Here is a 23630-nt window from a genome sequence, read left to right as displayed (position 1 = left end):
AAATATTACCTTTCTACATCTATAAAAATAATTTTCATTTTGACATCTTTAATTGATGAAAAGGTTTAGATAATGGTTAAGTATTGAAAGATTGCTTTATATTGCCTGTTTCTGTTTAATAATTTTCTGTCACTAGATGAGGTTGTGGGAGGGGAGGAAGCAAAGAATCTAGAGGCAGCAGCCCCAGTTTCTACAATGGCTGTAGGATATGGAAGCTGTAGTGGGGAATGAATTGGTGATTGGAAATGGTGATTTTTGACAAAAGGTATAGAGCCATATCAGAAACTGAAAGATTGCAGTCCAGCTCACTGATAGATTGTATGCACAGCCGGGGCCTCGATAGGAATATTCCATGGCTGAGCTTGTGAATTCTCAGAAGATGGACAAGCCAAAGGAACATCCTAATAAGGTATGAAGAAGTGAACCAGAAGTGCATGGTGTAGCAGAGAAGGCACAGGGAAGCCAAGGAGATTGCATACAAGTGCATGGAGAAAGCTATGTGATGCCTAGCGGGACGCCTACCAAACCCCAGAGGACTGTGAGTCCACTGGAGCTATTCAAAAAATCAGAAAGATTTTTTGTTGCAAAATGGTTCCCATTTTTCTTTGGAAATGCATCTTTACAAAATTTTCCCAACCAGTTCTAGAGTTTATAGCAACAGAAAACGTAGCCAGAGAAATATTATCGCTCACAACTCTGCCTATATAATCTACACTATATGTGCTATCCTCACTGCTGTGGTACCTAAGAACCTATAAAAATGTATTAACTGTAAAATCAACTAAAGCGCAGACTTACTGGATGGTGGTAATTTTTCATTCCTTCCTAAAGATTCTAACATTTTCTCAAACCTTTTATTGAACACTTACATATTGCTATTGGGACCTATGATACTGTCTCCAAGCCCATAAGCAAGCCTGCGCTTAATCTTGAAGTTATCAGAGGACTGATTAGATGCTTAAAGATAAGTTTTAGACTAAATGATTTGTGGACTTTAGCCATAATCAATAATGCAATCAATTCACTGAGCTCAGTTCTCATAAAACAGAAATGTAATGTTAGTCCTGTGTCCATTTATTGCCAAGTTTGACCCACACAAATATCCCCTGATATCAGAATCAAGTGATGCAGGGATTATTCCGGCACTGCAAACTCTTAAATGCAGAAAAATGTACAAATTACTTCCCCAAGCTCGTTAAGCCATAAAACCAAGACTTTATTTCAATTTGTATCAATAAACCATTATTGCTTTTGGGAGATCAGTTCAAATGCTCATGTGCTTGACTACACTATGATCAAATGGTAGTTTGGTCAAATACATAACACATGTAGCATTCTCTAGACCTTCTCTAAAACAGAATGAATGTTAAGAATTGTTGAAGTATTTTGCTGCAATCTGTGAAAAATTACCATAAAAGATTCAAAGAGGAAGTTATATGTTCCTTATTAAATACTGCTGAAGTGTAAGAGTTAGGTAAAGCTCATTTGACAGGCAGATGCCTGATTTACCTACATAAACACAAGTTTCGGGCACAGAAATTGGGAGCGTGTATAAAATTTGGGGGTGACGTTTTCTCGCTCTTTTGATCCATATTTTCGGTGGGCCTTAATTATACAGGAGCATTTTGCACCCTTCTATTCCTGCACTCTTAACCTCCCTCTCTCCCCTCACTACCAAACCCCCACAACTGCGTGCATGCATATGGCCCAATAGCATGTGCAAATGGATATTCCCTACACATTTGCATATGTAGTTGATTTATTCCAGATTAACATTGGTATAACCGGGATCAGACTCTGGTCCATACTCATTAAGGTCTAGTATCAGCTTATTCACTGCTACCAATTTTCCCCTGGTTTTATATCAATGTGAATTTCACATGTTTTCACTGTTAAACCACAAAATGACCCGAGTTTACTTGAGCAGTTTTGCACATCTGTTGATGAACCTGGACTAAATTTCACATATGAAATAAAGCTTGACACCAAGCAAATTTCATGGGTGAAATTCTGGTCCCATTGAAGTCAACAGCAAAACTCCTGCCATTAACTTCATTCTGTCAAGTCTTTAATCTCATGTGTTAATAAACATCCCAGCTACACAACAGCACTCTTACTATACTACTGCATGTGAAACAGTGATCCTGTTCCTTTTTCATTCAACATTTACAACTGGCAAACTTTCAGGGACGGTGTGTTAATATTTCATATACTAAACTGTTCAGACCTTGCCTGACTTACTTTGTCCTCTTGTTGTTTTTTTTTAAATGGTATGAATTTCAGATGCACACATGCCAGAAAACTGTCTATCTTACACTGCTATAACGCCATGTAGAACATTGCGTTGAAACTTGGAGATAGACACTGTCATCTCTGATACAGTGACTATTTCCTATGTGGATGTGAACTCAACAAGTCCAGCATTGTGTCAAAAATGAGCTAAAAGCCAGACTGTTATATTCACACCCTCCACCACTGTTGTGCCTCACCTCACACATGTGGTTTATTCTGCATAAGCGAGTGCTGAAATCACGAAAGCCGTATAATACTTGGAGAGAGATTCCCTTGTTGATTTTCCATTTCAATTATTTAAGAGACTCCTCCTTTGTCTCTGAAGGTACTACTCTGTCTGCACTTCAAGAGTTTCTTAGTAATCATCATATTGTCTGTTCTTATGGTGCAGTTGGCCTTCTTGTGTGCATCTATAATGAGAAGGTCTGTCTGTCATTCTATCTATCTAATAATTTGATGGCCAGGTAATGCTCTATCTACCTACCTACCTACCAATCATTTGGTGGCCAAGTAATGCGGATGTACATTTGTAATATGATCATCAGTACTGAACACATAAAAATGGATGAGAAAATATACCGTGCAAATAGCAAAAGTAAGATAATACAAAATGTCAAGACTCCTGTCTGCTGGCTTCATGTCTATTCATAAAGTCCCTCTTTAACATACGCACCTTATTATAGCAGAAAGAGGGCTGAATTCAATCGCTATGTAAATTGCTCATTGTTCATAAATTGGTCCAGAAATGGGTGCAGATGATAAAGTGTTCTATACTAGAGCATGGAACAATCTGACATTCAATGGGAGTGCAAAAATAAAGTGTTAAAAATGAATGGAGAATGGAACAACACAGCCGATTTTCTTCACCTAATAAAAAAGATTCATGCCTACTGTCAGATCATGAAGTTCACTAGATGCCACTGAAGAGCATTGTTACAGTCCAGGTACATATTTATTTTAGTTGTGAGGGAACCCTGTTACCTCTGAATGCCATAAGTGAAAAGTGTTGTCTGCAGAATTCTATTAAGTGAATTAAATGGAATAATGTATTTCTTTACCTGTATAACCCTAATTCAAACTTGTTAAAATTACATTTTTTCACTTATGAAATGTGCTGGTAAATTCCAGGCTGGGTTCCCTCCCATAAAACCAAATAAAATGAAAGGCTCTAAAAAGCATCCCTGTGGACCTTTTCCCTCTTATTCATCTCGGAAACAGAAACTGTTTAGCTGTGATAGATAAAAAATCCATTTTAAATGTGAGTGGGGAAGTTGTGCTTTAACCAACACACCATGCAAAAGCAAAGGAAGCTGTGTACATATTTTCTGTAGCTTGGGTTAGTAAGGAGAGGGACAATGGTCACTAGTGTTACAGATCTAGATGCAAATAAAAAAATAGTGAGGGGTAATTGCATCAATCAGAAATGTGCCATTATATGACATGAACAATAAGTTTCTTCTAACTCTTTGGTAACCCAGGTTATCATCATCTCTCTACTAGGATGAAGATTGAATTCATGTTCTTTTTTGTAATTTCTTTTCCAAATTACAGACTCGCTCTGCTTCTTACTGTACTTTCTCTTTCTCCCCTCACCCCCATTTCCCACATGCCTTCTTCTGAAAGCTTCATCAGGGCGGCTCCAGGCATCAGCATGCCAAGCGCGTACTTGGGGCGGCAAGCCACTGGGGGCGCTCTGCCGGTCGCTGTGAGGGCGGCAGGCAGGCTGCCTTCGGCGGCTTGCCTGCAGAGGGTCTGCTGGTCCCCCGCCTTCGGCAGACCTCCCACAGGCATGCCGCCGAATCCGCGGGACCGGGGACCTCCCGCAGGCAAGCCGCCGAAGGCAACCTGCCTGCCGTGCTTGGGGTGGCAAAATGCCTAGAGTCGCCCCTGAGCTTCATTATCTCTTTTGGGCAGATTTATCAAGTTCATTAATTTAGGCTACATTTACATGATCAGTATTTTGTTTCTTGCTTGCCTGAGAAAAATGTGCCAAAAAGAACTACATTTTTAAGTTGCACTTTCATGACAAAAAGATGGCTCTACAGTACTTGTATGAGGTGAATTGAAAAAGACTATTTCTTTTTATTATCATTTTACAGTGCAAATATTTGTAATAAAATAATGTAAAGTGAGCAGTGTAGTAACTGAAATCAATATATTTGAAAATGTAGAAAAAAATCCAAAAATATTTAATAAATTGCAATTCGTAGTCTATTGTTTAACAGTGTGATTAATCGCAATTCATTTTTTTTATGCTGGCTGCCACTTCCTGCAGCTCCCATTGGCTGGGAACAGCGAACCACGGCCCCTGGGAACTGCGGGTGGCCGTGCAAATGTAAACAAACTGTCTGGCAGCCCACCAGAGGATTACTCTGGCGGGCTGCATGTGGCCAGTGGGCCGCAGTTTCCCCCCACTAATCTATTGGGGTTTATTCCTATTGATGAGGCACTAGCAATTAAACATGCAGCTAAACATGTTCTCCCATATATTTCATGCAGCTGAACAGCAACTAAACACATTTCTGTTTTAGTTTTTTTTTTAACTTTTTTTTTTCCAGTTTGATTTTAGAAATAACATTTTCAATAGAAATTAACATTTTGATTCATGCAGCACTCAACATTTATTTGTGTCTGCTTATTGTTTGTGTGTCATTCTTCCTTCCCGCCTCCATCCCCAGGACTTCCTTGACACAAGTTCTTGTTTTGTATCGTTTATGAATGTCAGCTCTGCAGGGACAGCTACTTCTTATTTAAGAATGGGAAATGGGTTTGGCAGAACTGCATTCCTTTCACTGGTGTAATTTTTTATGCTAGCATTGGAAGAGAGAGGAAAATAACCTGTAGACTAAAAAAAGCTGCAGTAATGTTATGTATTACACTACAATGACTGCATTAAAACCACTGACAGGTACTGTAAATACAATCTTTTATTTATTTTTTTTTACTTATTGATTGTAACTCTTAGCAGCCTTTACATTGTCTGGGTAGAACTGACTGAAAATAATATATGATAAATCTATAGCTCAGTATTTTCAATTTTTAAAAAAGTAAGGACCAGCCAACCTTTTTATCAAAGACAAAACATTGCTATACATGTGTTGCTTTGATTTGCTAAGCACTAATTGATGTGTTCCCCCTAGTATTGAAGTGTTAACAATAGCTGCAAAGGAGAAGGCAAAACCTTTCTTCCTTTCACAACAGAAATGTGTTCTTTTACAGCCCTCTTATCTGTTCTTTATTTCTTCTAAATACAATGGACCCAATTTTGCTCCCACTGAAATAAATTGGAATTTTTGCCTTTAATGTCGATAGGATCAGAATCAGTCTTTTCCAAATTACAGTCTTTTCCAAATTCATCTCTGAAACTGAAAATTATCCTGTCTTCAGACAGGAAACAACATGCAGTGCCAACTCAAAGGTCTGCTTGTATTCAGGGGAGGAATTCCATTCCTGCAGGCTCAGGTGTGACACCCCAGCTGATCTCTCCCCTCCTCCCCCAGCTCATGCACTCCTGGAAAAGAGGGCTATTGGCCATTTAATATGATCAGCACTTCCAGGGGGCTGAAAAGTACTTTCTTACAGTGTGGAAAAATTAGTGGGAACGAGCATCTAACATAGTAAGTACAGTCAGGTATCCATCACTGCATCTGCCTCCTGGCCCACTTGATCATAGATCCTGGACCAGGCTGAACAGGTTAGTCTCTGATTCATCCACAGTTACTGCAACTGTGCACTGAATTGGCCTGGTTTTCTCTCCACACTCTGACTTTGGGGCACTGCTGCAGACAATAACTCATGTGCTGGAAGAGCGCCCACTTGACATCTGGAGGGTAGTTTACAATGCCTAGCCTCCCGGGATACAGAGTTGCCCCCTGGTTATGGAACTTGGACATGGAGCTCAGATGTCTGCATACAAGATCTGTTAGAGCATGGTCTAATGATTAGAGGTGGGTTGAACCAGATCATGATAGCCTTCCCCTCTGGATTTGGGGAACATTTGAAACTGGATCCTGATCTAGATTTGAAGTTCATGGCTCAATCCTGTATTTAACAATCACACATCAAAATGACACAGTGGACAAAATGGAAAATAATACATTACATTTACTATATATTTGAATTTTATCATATCCCGTGTATGAGATACCCATATCACTGAGAGAATAGCGGTGTTACATTCTACGACATCACATCTTCAAGATTCTAATATCAAAGAACTAGTAATAGTCTTTGAATCCAGTAATCACTTCTTTAGAATATGAGAAGTAACAGTTTTCCCTGGAACAAGTACAGATCCAGAGTGTGTTGCTTCCTGCCTTACATCCAGACTGTGTTTATATTAACATCGGTCAATATGCCAGTGCAGGTTACTAACTGTCAAAACTACAAGCACTGGCCTGAGTATGTTGCAACAGTTCTGCAATTCTCCTGAATCACAGAACTGTTGCACAAGATAAATGCATACAGTGCTTGTAGACAGAAAACAAGATATAGAACAGATTGCAGCTCCGATTAGTCAGTCTAAAGCCTTATTTGTGGAATGTTTGACTTTAAGGGTTATTCTCTTTCACACAAGAAACAAAGCCACAATGACCTTGAAGTAGAAGGACTCCAGCTATGTCTACAAAGATGTTAAATTCTTATTTCTATAGACCTGATGATAGAAGTAAAGGAGAAACAAGCTTTAGAGCTCAGTATCTGTGCAAAAACTGTGACATAGTATAGAGAAATGTGCTCAGTAAATCTCTACATTCACACTGTACTGAGCACTGACAAACAGCAAGAAATGTCAGGATGCCAGGAGGTGGTGTTAGGGCATAATAGTGCTTACCTGCAATCCAGTGAATGCACACTAGGTACATCACAGTCATTTGTAAGTCTTCACTCACTGCTAAACCAGCCAGAATTAGTGGCTTAAGAGTTGCATTTAAAAGAAATTAGTAGCAAGGGTAGACATAATGCCCAGCCATTGATGCAGAAATATGTCCAACGGTTCTATGAAATCACTGAACCAGAGCCTGCTTTTAAACCTGTGTAAATCTGAGGTGACTTCATTGATTTCAGTGATATTCCCTGGATTTACACAGGTGAAACAGAGGAGAATTCTCCCCAGTATAACTTACAGTTGTTCAGTGCCTAGCTGCCTCTGCTGAGTACAGCATTCTGGCCAGCCCAATAATTTGCAGTGCCTGATTGTGTAACTACAGTGGCTCAGAGCCCTCATCCTCACACTGTAAGATTAAATCTATAATGAAACAAAACAACAAAACCCTGTTACCTTCCTGTTTATAGCAATTCTGCATTAAATATCCACCCACCCTTTATAAAAACTGTGCACCATTTTCTTGTGGACATAATATGTAACACGATTGCAACAAGTAACTGACTAGCTACTTGTATCTACTGATGCAACACAAAGTATAGTCTTTTATAGAATGGACAAAAGATGGTTATGGACAAAAGAATGGCAACTCTGCTGCTCAGACATATTTCAATTCCATATAACCAGGCATGCATGTCAGTCAAATCCTGCCCAGAGGCCAGTATGCTAACCCGTATGTTAAATTTATTTGTTGTTGTTAAATACTAGACAGTCAATATACTCATTTGGCTGCATAAAAATCCTGTAAAATGAAGACAAGTAAGTGTAAGCCAAATTTTAATGAGGAGAGCTTTTTAAGTGCAAAAGCCCAAGTGTACACAGAAGTGATGTTAAGTGTAGTGATCTCCATTAGAACAACAGCTCATGCTAACTCCCACAAGCATTCACATTATGGTAGCTGCAAGATGCGGATGCAAAGGTGGTGAAATGACAATTCCAAATCTTTAAAGGAGGCGCTTGAATGAATTCTCTCTCTTTTTTTGACTTCCTAGGTTTTTCCCATGGTTTACATATATTAAAAGAATATATGACAACTGTGAAAAGTTCACAGATTAAGTTATTAGGATGCTTATTTTTCTCCAGTATATAGAACCTTGAAATAACCATAATTACTAAATATCAATATCTAAATGTATAGAAAGAAATGAAATATTAAAAAGAATTAGTCTTTTTGCATGTGGAAAGTTTTTGGTTTCAGTTTAGGGGACTGGCCTGGCTCTTTTTCTAATTTTAACTAATTTTGTTATTTCTAGTATCAACAAAAAGATTGTCTAGCATAACACATGTGGGAGGCTTTCAGGAATAATGGATGCACACATGCATTTCTTTGAGTGCCTCTGTTGCATGCACTTTTGAATATAACCTTAGTACATGAATCCTGAAGTCAAAGAGTTCACAGTGCATCAGAAACCATGTCTTACTCTCCCTGAGACTTAAAATGAAAATACTTTAGAAAACAAACAAATAAAAAAGTTATTGGCTCTTAAATGTCAGCAGAAGATTCATATTGACAACACTGTGCTGTTTGCCACAGCCAGATCATTAACGACAAATAAAGTCTATTTCAGGACAACAGAAACCAAATTAGCAAACCTACATTATAAGGTGATTTCATAGATTCTCAATTCACCTATTGTACTAAAATGAATATTGCAAAGGAGAGGTGTTCGTCACACAAATAAGTAAAGTTGGTTCGTATCTTGAGCATCTCTCAGAGATCTCCAGAGGATTTGTATGGAAGATTCCTGTACACATTAGACAAAATAGTAAGTTAGTATGTTGGCAGGAAAAAAAAAAAAGAAGTTACCACTATATTTTCTTCATTGTTTTCAGCTATGACAAATACGGCTCTAGAAATGTGTTATTAAAGTGTTTATTTTGGTCCTTGAACTACATCAACTAATCACTTTGTAATTAGGTGGACAAGAATTCTTAAAGGAAAAGGGGAGAGAAGGGCAAGTTTAGCAAGTCTAGAAAAAAATAATAATGATGGAATGAACACACCCACCCATCCACCTCTTATCTTATAATTACAAATCCATCAGTAATACCGAGGATTATTCTTTGTGGATGACAACTTGTCAGTGTCAGAGCAGGAGGTTACAATAATTATAAGTAGAAAATAATACCTAATTATGTGTGGGAAGGCAGATAGGATTTACTGGAAATGTGAAAACAGTTCTGGAACTCATAACTGAAAATGGAAAAGTTATTTTTGTTTTGTTTTGTTTTTCCTTTGTTATTAATGCCAAGGATGATGCATTGTGGTGTTAGGACATAAATCAGTATATTTTAGAAAGCTACACAGAAATTAAAGATATAAGGTCTCTCAGTAAAGCCTATTTCTCCTAAAGGCCCTGATGCTGTAAACACTTATACGTGTTTGCTTGATGTCACTAAAATCAATGGGACTATTCAGAGTAACTGTCTATTTTAGAATGCAAACCAAATTTAGCACTGATATGAATATAGACTTACAGTACTGTATGTAGAGCAGGTGCCTCAAATAAACCAGATCCGTACTAAGAAGTTCTCTTTACTGTGACTTCTCACATTACAATTAGATTCTGAAACACTTACATCGAATAGTACTTTACACTGTGAGTAGCCCCATTGGAATCACTGTATGTAAAAGTATCAGAATATAGCTCTTAAACTGTACACACCATGAGATGTATATATTACTACTGTAAATAGTGCCAACTCCACCTGCTTCTAAAAAGTATGTGGGTTAATAATTGTGTTCTTGTGTGATTCAAGTGGTGTCTGGAAGTTGCCTTTCTTAAACACACTTTGATCCAGATTTATTAGGACATGAAAGAAACAGACATTTTAGAATATTATGCAATGAGAAAAGTTAAAAATGAGTTTAAAAATATTCCTGTTCGCCAGCAAGAACTCTTTACTCATGTGTCCAATATCCTAAATATTACTGAGTCATTGGAATTGTTGCCTGCAAATTAGCTGTTAAAGAAGTGTGGTATTTGGTTGAGATAATTCTGATGGATATCTGGACTTTGTTGACCTGAATCTACCTATAGTCTATGTAATCACAACAGGAGTTCAAACTTAACTTAGTTACAACCTGATTTCTTCAAACAATAACATGTGCACAGCATTTCAATTAAATTTAACTATATGGAAATTTTGAAGAGTCTCTGTTATTCTATCATTAAGATCGTTTGGGACAAAGAAAAGACTTCCACAGATGCTAAATTTATTAAAAGGCCCAGTTCTTAATTAATTTTAGCTCATAAATGAATTAACACATTTACTTGTAAATTCTTAGCAAATTAATTCTTACTAAAAAATTAAGTGCAATAACTTTGGAGAAGAGAGACTATATATTTTTCATACATATCAGAGATTGAATTCCTGTGCAAAACAGAACTAAGCCCTAACCTATGGAAACATGACTGGCACCTCTGTAATATACAGTGAATCTAAGTAACTATTGGGTGATTACTGATTAAAGAAATTTTGTTTGGCATGCTATGACTTGGTTTGGGATGGGAAATGTACGATAAAGGATTATCTAAGATAATGTAACTGTTGTAGTACTGGTAAGAAATTCCCTTGTAATGTGCCATGCTAACCATGTAATTTAGTAATACATTTTTCTTTCAATTTATGCAAGTCTTAGCTGTACCCTTTTCTTACTTCTTTCTCACCTCCACATTCTTGTAGTATATATTACCACGTTATTTTTCATGACGAGACTTCCACTATACATTGCTTCTATTTGTCTAAAGGAGAAAAGCAGCTGGTAAGGGGAGAAGGCGGAGTCCTTCATTTCAAACAAAGTAGTAGAAAATTATTTGTTTTTATTTGTATGTATTATGGGCTCCTTTAAGATAGAAAAGGAATTTTGGTAAGAACCCATCCTCGCTGAGAGATTTTTTTATAGTGCAAAGCTCTTTGGGTGGTCAAAGCAAATGTTTGTCTTATCATGTTTTACCACAGTGACGTCTGTCTAATCCTCTGGCCTTTGAATTTGTTTTAATAAGATCTTAATATCACAGAAGCAAGAGGCTACTTATACATAATATATTCTTAAATACTCTCCCATTCTATGTGTATATTCAAAATATAGAGATTCCTACACTAAGTATATTACCTATATACCCACTAAGAAATATATAATATATATATGGTGCAGGTATCTATATATGGGTCTGTTTTTTTTCAGAGGTGCTTTGCACCCAGTTCCTACTGATTTCATATCCATCTACACTCTCATACATACACTTTCATATAAAGAGAAGTAGGATATATGCATAGATTGCACTATGAAGCATGTAAACCATGCACTACCCTCTCATAATTCATGTTACCCATCCCTAAAATGTTCATGGATTTGATATTTCATCTGTGAATTACAAACCTCTTCCTATTAGAGAGGAGATTACATCCATCAAACTCTTACTGCTGCTCAGTTATTGATACTGATGTGGTTCCACAGCTAAAGCACCGAAGGGGGGGGGGGATGGCAAAGAAATTTTTGACAAGAGCTGACTGAAAACCTTGTTAGATTCATATACAGAAACAAATAAACAAAGGCCAGACAGGTTTGACTTACAGGCCCCTAATTCCATACCTGGAACTTGCTGACTGTGTCCAAATCCCTTGAGATTCATTCTCTCTGTCTCATTCTGTTTAAGATGTCACCATAACTTGACATCTCAACTGAAATTCATCATCCTGGAATCTCAGCTGTCTGTTAATATATGTACTTTCCAAAGGTTTTATTAGCTAGGAACAACATTTTTTTTCCTTCCAGTAAAGTGCAAAAGAAAGGTGGTTTCATAAAATTTTATATAAAATCATTACTATCTTTTCCTTAACATAAAACAGTCATTAAATATCGATTGAGTACAGATCACAGTCTACTGGTTGAGCAGTCAGGAAAAGAGTAAGAGCTTGAGTAAGGCTGAGGGTTTTCTACCAGGGAAGCAGAGCTGTTCCTTCACATAAAAATACCTTTCAAAATCGCATACAAATTTGTGTTATACTGCATCACATCTCATAGAGAAACAGCACTGTTTCTGAATTACCACTGTGTCTCTTCCATTGACTATATATATGTATTTGTATAGTAAACATGCAAATACTGGTGTACAGAGTGTGCATGGTTAAATGAGGAAGGTCTGTTGTGTTGTATCGCTAGAAAACTATGCTATCATCCACACAAATTATTGCTAATGTTGGAATGTATTAGGTCAATCAAGTGAAAAAGGAAGATAGTACAGAGTCAGGGCTGGCTCTGGCTTTTTTGCTGCCCAAAGCAAAAAAGAACCTGCCCGCCGGCCGGAGCAGCAAAGGGGGGGAGGGGAGGACCAACCTGCCAGCCGGCTGGAGCAGCAAAGGGGGTGGCGGGCGGGAAACCAACCTGCCGGCCGGCTAGAGCAGCAACGGGGGAGAGGCGAGAAACCAACCTGCCGGTCGGAGCACTGGGTGGGGGGGGGGCATGAAACAAACCTGCCAGCCGGCCGGAGCAGCAAAGGGAAGAAAAAACAAAAAAAACAAAAAGAAAAAAAATATCTGCGGCGTGGCGGGAGTGCGGGTGCAGGGGGACTCCCAGCCCTGCAGACCCCAGGCAGCGGAGTGCACACCCCAGCTAGCCAAGGGTGGGGTGAGAAGAGGGGCAGCCAGGGCTTCCTTAAGCGAGGCGCTTGCCATGCAGCCCCTTCCGCCGTGCCGCCTGCTGGGAGGGCTCCGCGCGCTCCGGTGGGCGGGCAGGGAAGGATGCGGGCTGCCGTGCCAGGCTTGCTGCAGACCTGGCACAGCTCCCAGCAGCTCCCCTCCTCCGCGCTGACGCCCCCTACAGGGCGGCAGGAGCAGCAAACCAAAAGAAAAAACCTGCCGGGGCGGCGAAAGCGGCAAAGCTCAAAAAAGAAAAAAAAAGGTTTGGGCAGAATGCCACCCCTTGGAATCTGCCGCCCCAAGCACCAGCTTGCTCGGCTGGTGCCTGGAGCCAGCCAGTATGCAAGCACACATATAAACGTTACATATAAAACAATGTTTAGGTTGCAAAATGAAGCACTCAAAAATAAGCAAATGTTAAAACTAAGCTAGTCTGTACAAGCGTAATTCTATCCCATTGTCTATGTGCATACAATATTACATACATACACATACACAAACTATGATACAAATATAAATAAAATTATATTTTATGACTGCAGTGGACAGTAAAACCCAAACATATCAGCCAGTAGAAATGTTATACTCAAATACTTCTCAGTATTAATGACTGGCAATCATTGTATTAGGGGTATAATCACTAATGTATTATTTAGCACAGCTATATGAATGCAAGTATCCATATGAATGTTATTGCAGTACTGGGAGAAAAGCAATGCCCTGAAATGTATTGGAAGCTGATCATGTTATCAAGCACTGTTATTTCTTTTCATTAACACATGCTAAATACACAAGGTCAGTTAACTATATATAGTTAGGGGTAGTCATTGTGTATCAAGTGTATCATTAATATATCAGTGGAAAATGTGTGACCCACTACAGCCAAACAATATGATGAAAAGCTTCTGCAATGATACCTTGGTCTTGTAATAAAAAAGAAAACAGAAACAGAAATATTTTGACTTGCTCATGGCACTTCAAATCATGTCACACTACACGTTGTCTATAAGTCTCTTTAAATCTACCGAAAAGATAGATACGATGTTTACAGAGCAGATGCACTCATAGTGAGACCGTTGTCCTAATTTATTGCAGTGGATTCAAATAGTGTGAATACTAAAGTAACCATAGTATTCCAAAAGCTGAAGAAGGTTATGGTTTGCAATTTATGCAAATTGTTTTTTAATAATTTAGTTCACTTATAATCTAGTCCATACAAGACAGACCTTTGCTTGATTTTCCTTTTTAAATCAAAAGCTTTAATACTTCCTGTTCACTTAAGCACAACAGTGGTATTAAAAAGAAAGTAATGGGCATTTTCTCTCTATGAAATGTTTATGAAGTATTTGTTTATCACAATGTACTGGCTTGTTAATTGGTTAGTTACTTGCTTAAGCAAGCAAATAACATGGGAAGGATTGTGTCATTACTCTGAAACTAAACGAAGTGGCAGTAAATGCACTATCAATTTTTGCTAATAGTATTTCCCCGTGGCTCCAGTGAATGGGCAATCTGGAACCTAAGAGACAAAGAAAAACCTGTGTGACAGATCTAAAGGCCAGGCCTTCGCTAAAACACAACCCACTCTTTCTCAGACTACAACAGTTAAAATCAGCATGGGCTTCATGATTTCAGTGTTCCTGTAGTTCCTGCTTTAGTCTATTTTTCTATATTCCATTTAAGACAGAATCCCCCTCTTTCCGGTAGCCTTATAAATTGGGAGGTGTTGCCTTGGAAACACAGCTGTGCATGCAGCTGTTGCAAGTGTGCTTGTTACCTTTCCTTTATCAGAAAAGGTTTTCATAGTTTTTCCATATTTGTCCAATGGTTTTTGATACTGTAACTATTTGTGGCAATATCACAAATTGCCATAGCTGGAGGAAAGAAAGCCTAAACCTAACAAAGTCAAGACTACAAACCTGGCTTTGGGGTCCTCTTCCTCCCCAGCCCCCAAAATACCACCACTACCTATTTGAGCAAAATTATAGTAGTACAGTAGTACAGTTTTCTGCAAAATTATGCCCATATCATCCTCTCCCTTGGAAAAGCCTGTGGGATGGGGTAGTGGTGGAGGAAATGTCTGCAAGAATTCTCCATCATAGATCCCTGACACCTTCCTCCCAGCGGCTGGGGTTTGCCTTGTTGGGGGGAAGGCCATAGGGATGTAGCCTCAGTTGTGGCAAATTACCCTGGTATCTATGAAAAGTCAAGGCACCTTTATGGAGACCACGTGCCTCTGCATCAGCTCAGGCCCGTGTTCTTCCTTCTAGCACAGGGAGACACTGGAAACACTCTACCTGGCCACAGCTGCTCCATGGATATTTAATTCATGGTAAAGATATTATCTTTTGTCACCTAATTTCTGTAGTGTAGAAGAAACACAGTGTGTATCCCTCTAGTGCTGCTCCAACACTACTTTAATCTTGCCTCAGGCCACTCAGCGTTGCACCTCCTGCTCCAGCGCAGATACAGTACTACACTCAAAGGCCTCTGCAGGGCCTGAGGAAAATGGGGATAGTGTCGTGGGGATGGACAAGCCCCTGCCAGTGCAGATCTCAGGAGATCTCCAAATGGGAGAGGGGGGTGTCTCCTCTTTAGGGAGCTATAGGTGGCATGATCTGACCGTTAGCAGTCATTTGAGTATTTCTGAGTTGTTAAGTTAGGTAAGAAATAGCAGTGGTGGTTTGTGTGTATGTTTGCTTTTTTTAGTCAAGGCTTCTAATTGCTATCATATTTTCATTCCATATACCTGTCAACTGCCCCAGTTTGGCTGGTGTAGCTCTGCTTTTATATTGTCTTCTGCCAGTAAATCAGTATAAAGAATAGTATAATGGTTTATTTGTTGCATGTTGCTCCCCTATCGGCATGCTGACTGCTGAGCTCGTCAGTTTCCTCTGTATATGACATAAGCCGTAACAGGTGCAGAGAAGGATAGGCAGACACAAACTTTTAACTTGTATAACAGACACAAATAGAGGCAGGAAGCACAGCAGTAACAAGAAATGCTGCCATCTGCAATGCGATGTTCTAAACATTTCTTTCTTCCTTCCCTGTGTATTTCTTGCCACCCCACTTCCAAAGAACCGTCTAGTCAATTTTAATGTGTGAGTCAGTGTGTATTTATAGAAATGGTGAATTTTATTTAATTTGGAAATAAAGGTTTTATGACTCTCCATTGAGCTGAAGACTTGAGTCAAGTCAGTAATTATAATCACAATATTAATTGTTTTTGGTGATCAATCTGAAGGTTAACTGGATTCACACTGAAGGAATGGGAAAGGTGACATTGCAGAGTTAAACCTGTGCTTACAGTTGCTCATTATAATACAATCAGAGTATTGGGCACATATTTTTTAAATAAATCTTTTTCGTTTCAAATTTTCCCAAATGTGGCCATTTCCTATTTAAAAGATTTAGGCCCTGTATAAGGTGTGTGTGTGTGTGTGTGTGTGTGTGTTTGCAAGCAGTTTATTAGGATATCTGTTAAAGAACACATTTTCTCAGCTCAAATGCAAAAGATACTGTTTACTAGTATACCTGGGATCTTTTAACTACGTCACTGCTGCGCACCTCTTCAGCCTCTGTGTGACATGCTCTGAATTTCTGGGAAGCTACTGCATGGTAACATTCCAGCTACATAGGCCAGTGAAGTAAGTGTGATTTGTTCTACATACCAAGTATATTAAGCAGCAGTTAAAGAATGGACACGTACTCTTAACATACAGTCTAAATGTCAGTGAAACCCTTAAAAAAGCTTAAAAAGGGCATTTTTCACCAAAAAGGTTGCAGATAATAAATTTTGTTTATACAAAGAAAAGTTAACACAACACTACCTGCCTGCTCTGTTTTGTCTTCTCAAGGGCTAATACTGCTGCAAACATTTTGCGTAGGATTATTGGATTAACTCCCCATATTATTAAGTCCAAAGATACATGGCAAGAAATTAGACATATAGCGCCAGTTTCACATCTCATAATACAGTGCATCCTTGGATAGGCCTACAGAGCAGAAGCTGTGCATGGGCTAGCCTGCTTGAGTCATCTTGAATCCAACTAGTGTGGATGACAATAGCAGTGAAAGGCAGTGCAGCACAGGCTTCAATTTGGGTAGAAGAAGCCTGGTATAGGGCCTGGGTACATACTTGGCTTGGTAGTCTGTTCTGAAGCCCACACTGTGCTGTCTTCACTGGTAGTTACCTGTACTAGCTGGATTCATGCCAGCTTGGGTTGTCCCAGCCTGGGCACTGCTTTGGCCATATAGACTCTTAGGGAGTAAGGATTGTCAGTGGTGTCTTTGGACTCCCTGCTTTGTTCTGGCCCAGTTGCTGGCATCATGGGGCCCTTATGGTAGTGAGGCCACAGGGGATCACCAGCCCTGCCTCCTGTTCCTCAGTCATGGCCCCTCCATCAGAAACCAGGAAGGGGAGGTTGTTACACTCAAGTACCTTCCTACACAGAGGAGCTGGGATCCGCTAGGTTTAGGGTCCTTTTGTGTAAGAGAGTGACACAAGCTGGCTGGAACAAAGTCCAGGAGCAGGGCCATGATTTACATCAGAGTGGATTATAGCATGTATCACTAAAGCAGTAATTGCATTATACATAGAGTTTATGTTGAAATATTAGAATAAACTTAATATGAAGGGTGCCCTATGGATGCCTAAAAATAGTTTCGACTTTGTGTACTGTTTATTCAAGGCAGTTATAGCGGTTGCCATTAAAAAGTCAGCATTTAACAAGAGATACCACATCACAGTGTCTAAAATATTGCTGTTATTACCTATTCTTACTATAGGAGTAACCTGTTATATCTCAGATACAGTCTTAGCTGTGAAGTGTAGATGTTGAGCTCCAAAGTTCAAATATTTTCAGATGCAAAATTCTTATAGAGATGGACATCAACTATAAAGCTCAGATCTAAATGGTTCAGGACCATTTCTAGTTTAAGCATCTGTAAACTTTTTAGAGTTTTTTTGAGGATGAACCATTGGTACTTAATGGGAGGGAGCTATAAAAAGCACTGCACAAGCAGATTTCCCTCCTGGGAGGATGCCACTTGATGCTCCAGATAAATTGGACCTGGGCTCTTGGGGCTTAACATATCTGAGCCTTGCACAGTTTTTCACTGAGCTGAAAGGGCTCTTGGGATGGAAAAAGCAATTTTCAATTGCAGAACACTGTTCTTCACTAATGTGTAATAATATGAGACTGAATAAAGCTGTCACAATGCCCCAGATGTGCTAGATTCATATTGGATGGAAACATTTTCACAGCACTCAGCTAAAGGCTGTTAACACCATGAAAAGAATCCTGTGAGACTTTCCAGAGATCAAGATGGCAGCACTTTGTACATTTCTGTACCAATTGTAAATGAGAGACTCCAATGACCTACTTCAAAAACAGTCCCCACCCCATCTTGAAGCTGAAGAAGTATACAACTCGTAAAATAAAACATTTTCTGCTTAGTGAACCCATTTGAATCTCTTAGATTTTTAAACCTTTTTTTCAATCATAGCCGCTGTTGCAAATCAACAGTTATTTGCAGTGTGGAGAGAAGCAATGAAGTTTTCTGGAAAGAGAAAAAAGATGAATGGGATAAAAAAAACCAGAAAAGACACAAATTAGGACTGTTTCACTCACAGTCCTTTCTCAAAAGATCTCCATAAATAAACCGACTTACATTATTTCCCTGTGAGAGGGGTGAATGCTGCACTTGCTAAAAATGACTACATCTTGCTCTATCCACTTTATATTTCACCAGTAGACTTTCCTCACTATCATATTTCAGCTGTCGAACTCCAGAGTAGAAAAGCTAGCAGTTTTACAGATGATGTTCTGCTGAGATTCTCACAGATTAATTTCCAACTTGGCACTGAGAACCCGCATCAGGCTATTAAATGTACAAGGACGCAGTGAGCAAATGCCTGTCAGCAACCTGAAGACACTTTGGGTCTTGAGAGCCCTTAGAGACTTTGTGAAGTGACAGGTGCAGATAGGGAGATACCTCACTTAGCTGGGCCTGAGGGCAAAATCTGGGTACTATTACTGTATCCTTACAAACTGGAAGGGGATTTATGAGTGTTTCTTACCATAGCATACTCTGTGCTCTTTCGGTGTACAATATTCTTTTCCTCTCTGAAAAGCTGTTTCATCAGAAAGAATAATAAATACCACCCATTCCGCATGAAAATAGCTACAGGAGCACTAATGGATGCTACAAGTAATATTTTCTGTTGTAGTTTACATTGATGACAAAATTTTAGCTAGTATGAAGCAGAAAGCACTTTATAACTACATCCTATAGACATAGAGATGTGTCATACAATGTAAAAGTTATATTCATAGAGCAGCAATATCGACTCAGTGCACTGCCTTGCACCTAACATTTTAGAAAAGGTTATTGAGAAAGTGGTGAAAGTCCAAATCCAATTTCTTGGACTGTTGTATGTCGGGTTTTAGATCTGGATATAGCACAGAGACCGTCTTGGTTTTGCTGATTGATGGGTCCATCAGGGTCAGACATCCATGCTGGTATTGTAAGATCAAAAAGCAGCCTTCTGTACTATGGAACATAGGACATTGCTGACTCACCTGCAGAACTTGGCAATGTTGGATGAATGTTGCTTTAATTAGCACTATTCATCCTTTCAGAGAGGTGTCATGGGATATGGTTCTCTTCCATAAAGGTTCGCTGCATTTGCAATATCCAATAGGTAAAAATTAAGTTTAAGGTCTGATGTCTCTCAACCCTTCAGAATTAGAAATGGGAGATTTATGCCACAAGAAAAGAGAGATTCATACCTACCTGGTGCAACACACAGTATTTGCTTATTGCTACAAAAGATTCAGAGATGTTGGACTTGACATTCATGACAGTGACAGCATTGGGAAGCTGGTAGAGAAGGAGCCCTTGTTATTAGAAGTACCATGGTGTAGTGACCTGCTCTTAAAATCACTGTACACTTTATCTGGCAAATAGGGACATTGTTTTATTTTGTAAAGGTATCTGCTTCTGCTACCAAACATGGAGGCTAGATTTTGATGGAAAATATAAAAGATCCTCTGTAACTTTTCATTAGCTTCCCAATATTAACAAAGCTCATTAATAATTTATAGACCCATTCTGTCTGTACAAAGCAATTTTAGTGGCACTGCAAATGCATTCTTGCATCCCCTTCTTTGAAAGGACTCCTGTACAGTACTTGTCTGTTGTCCCAGCTAAAGAGAAAATCAGTTAAAAACTCCTTTCTTACAAAAGGCAGATAGTTTACTAAAACTCCAAACCTTGGTTGGGAGTGTGACATTTATCATGTGCTTAACTGTTTTGACAAGTTGTGCTGAAGGCATAGAACAATAATACCTATGTGTTGTACCTTGTTGACCACAGTTCTCAGGTGCTGGCAGTAAAACCAACTCCGCCATTTAGTTGTGTGAAAAGCTGACAGCCTGTTGCTGGGAGGCACAAAGCTAATTTGGCTGGTCTGACAGTAGTAACATACAGGAGTTTGGCAAATCTATTCTGCCATTTGAACACATAGCTAGCAATATTAGTGCAATATTTCGTTTTATTTAAGAATATACAAAACCTCTGGCATCCATCACAGAAGTGCTAACAGGATGCTTTCTTTATGTGTCTACACAATCTTACAGGAGGAGGGTATGAATTGTTCAGAATAATGCCAGTACTGTTAGTTCCCATGCCTAGAGAAACATAACTGGATATTGACCAGAAACGTGTTTGGTGGACAGACAAGCTGGACATAAAATATCCTGTGCTGACAAATTACAAATAAGTTACTGAGTTAGGTAAGGCAGCAGACTTCCAAACAGTCTAGATCTGATTTTTGTTGGTACCCAAAGGTATTGCAGGCATAAAGTCCCTGTCACTGGGTGTACTCAGCCTTTGCAGCTCCCTTCCACGGTCCTATTGCACCTGCCCCAAGAAGCATAACCTGAGAGGAAAAGAGCAGTGCAGATGGGTCCTCCAGGTTTGCTTAGAGAGGACTCTCTGGAGTGGCCATTTTTGAAACCAGAGACCCTGGTCCTCCGAGGGTTAGAAGGGTTAGCAATGACCGGTCAGAGCCTTGCTAGGCCAGATAAAAGGAACTTCCTGGCCTTAGTAGGCCAGTCCCTGGCTGGGACCAGCAGGGCAAGGCGAAGTCTCCTCTCTGGCCACTGGGGCTGTATGTGGCATTGCTGGCTTTGCAGGGAGAGAGAGGACCTAAGAACCTGAGTTGATGGTGAAGCTAAAAGGGCCAGATGGGGAGAAGCCCAGGGAAAAAAACAGCAATGAATTAAATTAAGCCATATGTCACTGCTGTTTATAGGGTCCCTGGGTTGGCAGCCGGCGTAGTGTTCAGGCCCAAGTTGCCCACTGGCCACGGGTAAAGAGGAGTAAAGAAGGGGATGGAGCTTATTTGGGAACAAAGGGCTGAATTTAAAGGCCCAGAGCTGAGGCTGAAAATCCTAGGTAAGTCAAATAGACTGCTTATTGATTGGACCTTTAATACCCCAGATGGGGTTCATTTTGACTTTGTGATTTGGCTGGAGGGCCAAGTTACTGAAGAGCCACCAAGCTTGGCTGGAGCCTGCAGGAAGCATGAGGGGTGAGAGAAGGACTGCAATGCCACACCAAGCTGCAAGGAGGCACTCAAGAGATGAGTGGCACTGTACTAGAAAAGTCTGTCAGTGAAACTGAGTCCAGTGCTATAAAATTACAGTTGGTTGCATGCAGGAGAAGGCTAGGCACAGTATTCAGTGATACTTACTGGCAATGCCTGGGGCTACTATCATAATTAGGGAGTGTTAGCCAGTAGACCCTGCTCTTCAGTTCAAGCTTTTCAAATGCAAGAACAGTGGCTAATAACGTTTTTCCCAGTAATTTGATTACCATCTCTGATGCATAACAGATATATGACTGGAGGATGTAGAAACCCCTTCCCCCTTATTTTAAACCCAGATGACTCCAGACAGTTGGCTAGTTCATATGAATCGAAAGGCACGGGAGACGTTCTGTGCCACTGGGTCTTGTAACTGGTCTTAAAAATAGGAAGAGGTGGGTCTCCTGCCCCAAATTGGTTGTGAGAGATTGTATATCTTTTATCAGAGTCCCATGACAGGATTAAGATGAGTTTCATAGAGAGCATATTGCCCTTGTGCTCCATGATGTGCACTGCTGGTGATTTCCACGTAAACTTCAAGGTTGTTGTTTTTAACCTATAAAGCCCCTAACTGGTTGGATCCTGGTTACCTGAAAACCATCTTGCTCCTTGTGTGATGTTGTGACAGTTACAAACCTGTTTGATGCCTGAAAAAGATCTGAAGGGAATAGTTCTGGAATTTGCTTCACCATTGGTCCTTCAAAGGCTGGACTTTTCCATCTTTAGGACACACTGCAAGACTTAGTTTCCCTCCCCCCCCCACCATTTATTTCTGAAACAGTGAGGCTTGATGATGGGCTGGAGTTTGTTTTGCAATTGAGAAAGTGTATAAAGGCTCTTCTTTTCCAATGTCTATGAAATGGTTTGCAAAAAAACCTATTTACTGTGTGTAACATGCCTAGAAATTTTGAGATGCAAAATATGTGTGTGTGTGTGTGTGTGTATCTATATCTAAATACACACACAAACAAACAACAGCCAAGAATGAGCTTACATTGGCTAGCCAAAGCATGGAGGTGAAAGGGTGAGTCTTTAGGGTCATTGAACATTGTAAGAAGGTCCATTGTACTGGAGTTTCAGAAATACCTGTGTTAAATGACTTTGTGCTGCACCACTGTGAAAATTCATTGTACTCAATTGCCCTCAAAATTTCTCATTTTTCACCTGTGTTGTTGCAGTCTACTGACTGCACATTGGGCTGCAGTACAAAGCATGTAGGTACACTGGTTCAGGACCTTTAAAGGACCCGTTTTATATTGGCAGCAAGGTCCCTATGTGTTTCATATTTACTGAATAGAGTGTTTCTGTATCTAATTTTTATATTTATCACACTTTAAAAGGTGTGAAATAGGTTTCATCACGCTAGTTTAGAAGTTGGGAGGCCTCTACACTTCAATGAAGTGCAGTTCTCTGTATGTCACATGTCAGAAGTGCGTAACACTAGGGTGTGAAAAATAGAACAGTACAGGTCTTTGAACTCTGATCTCTAATAAGATCTCTGATTCAGAGAAACCCAAAGTACATCAGACCCTTTCATCCTCTCTCTAATTCTGTTCATGACTTGAAGGAAACTGCCAGTAACAAAAATTACATCTTTGGCTTGTGAATCAATAATAAATGCACAGAGCCCTAAAAGGTTGGTTAGGGTTTTTTTTGTGGTTGTTCTGCTTCTGGTTGGTGTGTGTATATATATATATATATATATATATATATATATATATATATATATATATACACACACACACATACACCTAACCCAGGCTCTTGGTACCTTTTGACAATATTTTAAAAAAATGTTTCTTTTAATTTACCAGCACCTAATCCTTCTAGTCAAAAATTATCAACCAGAAAACCGACATATATACCCATCCCCTCCACTCACCATCCCCAAAACTCAATAATTAAATATGGCCATGTGCCCTTAAGTAAAGCAGATTCAGACTCTATTGGCTCAAAGGAGACTGCCCCTCTAATAAACCAAGGTAATTCTTGCTTGAGAGGATCAGCTGAGCACAACTACAGTAATATTGCATGGGGCAAGAAGTGAGTACTGTCTGAAGAAGCACTTAGATATTAGGTAATAGGTACCAATATAAGAACCTAGTTGGTAGATAGATGTGTTTTCTGTGGTAAGTGAGTCGTAAGACATTGGGAACT

General features: G+C 39.5%; 1 protein-coding gene across 12 annotated transcripts in view; it reads left to right on the top strand.

Annotated features, from left to right (window-relative positions):
• PCDH11X (protocadherin 11 X-linked) overlaps window positions 1-23630 on the top strand; it is a 1093295-nt gene that overhangs the window by 718599 nt on the left and 351066 nt on the right. The window lies entirely within an intron of this gene.

This window comes from Mauremys reevesii, linkage group 9 (assembly GCF_016161935.1).
Source record: "Mauremys reevesii isolate NIE-2019 linkage group 9, ASM1616193v1, whole genome shotgun sequence".
NCBI lineage: Eukaryota > Metazoa > Chordata > Testudines > Geoemydidae > Mauremys > Mauremys reevesii.
The sequence above is the reverse complement of the archived record's forward strand: the minus strand, read 5'-3'. Positions and strand labels throughout refer to the sequence as shown.